Here is a 2,202-nt window from a genome sequence, read left to right on the forward strand (position 1 = left end):
TCCCCTCCCCCCCACGCCGCCCCGGGACTCCCCGCACCGCCCCGCGCCGGGCACCGGCTGCCGTCTGATGGGAAAGAACCGCTCGTGGACCGCGGCGCAGTGGACCAGGCAGCGTCCGGCGCCCCGTTCGGGTCTCCCGTTCCGGGCGCCCCGTTCCGGTCTCCGTCAAGCAAGGCCAAGTCCTGCGCCCACCGTGGCGCCCGGCCACCCGCAGGCCGCCGGGCCGGCCCACACGGGCGCTGGGTGCCCCCCGCCAGCCCAGCCCGGTGGGATGGCCCCACATCACAGGTAGGTGGTGAACCGGCCTCCCGCGGACCGCGTCCCGGCCAATCACACGGGCCCACGGCTCACGCGCGGAGCACAGGACGCAGAGGGCAGAAGCAGCCCCGATGTGTCGCTTGCTCACCTGGGTTTGTCACCTGGCGCTGGCTTTGTGGAACTTTATAGAAGGGCGTGCAGGTGTGGGGGAAGGGGTACAAGGAGAAATGGCTAAAAATGACACGAAGAATGTTTGGAAGGATTTATCTCTATTTTGGTGGCAGTTCCACATACGTGCACATGTATGAAACTCATAAAAGTACACCCTAAAATGCCAGCCTTTATGACAGAAGTGTTGTAAATCGATAGTTAACATTAAAAAAGTAACAATATCATATAGATAAATGTACCCAGCAGACGGTTGCAAATTAAATCCCGGGCTAGGGCCGTGTGGTGTGGCTGGATCGCAGCCCAGTGTATATGAGGTGCATTGGGTTAGTTTTCTGGGAGACAGACAGATCTCTTGGTTCCACTGGAAGAGAGGCAATTACCAAGAAGGCTGTAACCATGGTAACCATGGTAGCACCATTGTAGTGGAGTACAGGCCTTTTTTCTTAATCTAGAAAAGTCTAAAAAGAAACTTACTTTTTCACCTTACAAAAGATGGCCTGAGTGACCTTCTGAGGAGTTTATGCACAGGTCAAATGCAAAGTAAATCCTAGGATGTGTGGCAACATCGTCACAGCCTGTGCATGTGTATTGCCTGTGTACTTACTCTGAATAGGCTTCACCGGGATTCTTGAATCTAAATCATAACCTCCTCACATTTAGGGTGTTTTCGGTCGTTACCTATTTTTCTCTCCTGCATTTTTCCTTGTTATACCCCTGTTTTTAGAAAATTAAACCTTTTGATATCATCATGTGTATCCAAAATATTAGTTCTGCCTCCTACCAATATTTTCCTCTGTTCTCAAGACTGAATAACCTATGTCACTCTAATTTCAAGATTACTGGTTCTTTTTTCTGTCATCTTACATGGATGGTAAGCCCACATGGAATAACAATTTCGGTATTTTTAATTCTAAAATTTGGGGGATTTTTTTCTATTTCTCTTTTGTATTCAGTCATCAACAGTGCACATACAGTCAAATAACAGTGGTACATTGAGCTTGTAATTCTAGCTTGAACTGTTGGAACACAGTTCAAACCTTGCCTGCACAGAAAAGTTTGCTAGACTGTTTCTCCAAAATAACCAGCAAAAAAAACAGAGTTGGGGATGTGGCTCAAATAGTACAGCACCATCCTAGTAAGTGCACGCCTTGCATTCAATCCCAGTACTGCAAAAAAAAAAAAAAAATGAGTATTGAAGCTGGGCACCAGTGGCTCAAGCCTGAAATCCTAGCTACTCAGGAGGCTGAAATCTGAGGATTGCAGTTCAAAGCCAGCCTGAACAGGAAAGTCCTAGTGACTCTTATCACCAATTAACCACCAGAAAAACGGAAGTGGTGCTGTGGCTCAAAGTGGTAGCTTGCTAGCCTTGAGGAAAAAAAACCTCAGGGACAGCGTCTAAGACCAAGAGTTCAAACCTCATGACCAACCAAAAATCAAAAAGTATGCATATTCCTCAATCAATCTATGGTAAGAGGAAAATGAATTCAGTGCGCTTAACCTTAATTCAGTGCACTGTGGCTCAGCGGCACAGAGTCCCACAGCGTTCCCTGTTTACCCTCATGATTACCTGGTTGACTGGAGTCTGCACCTCACTGGCTCACTTCTTAAAAGAATGTCCTTCCAGATGCTGCCAGGGACCAAAACTCAAAGTGCAGTTCCCTCAGAAAATGTATCACTTGCCGGGCGCTGGTGGCTCATGCCTGTAATCCTAGCTACTCAGGAGGCTGAGATCTGAGGATCGCGGTTCAAAGCCAGCCTGGGCAGGAGAGACCG

The sequence above is a fragment of the Dipodomys ordii genome, unplaced genomic scaffold (genome assembly GCF_000151885.1).
Source record: "Dipodomys ordii isolate 6190 unplaced genomic scaffold, Dord_2.0 Scaffold44, whole genome shotgun sequence".
NCBI lineage: Eukaryota > Metazoa > Chordata > Mammalia > Rodentia > Heteromyidae > Dipodomys > Dipodomys ordii.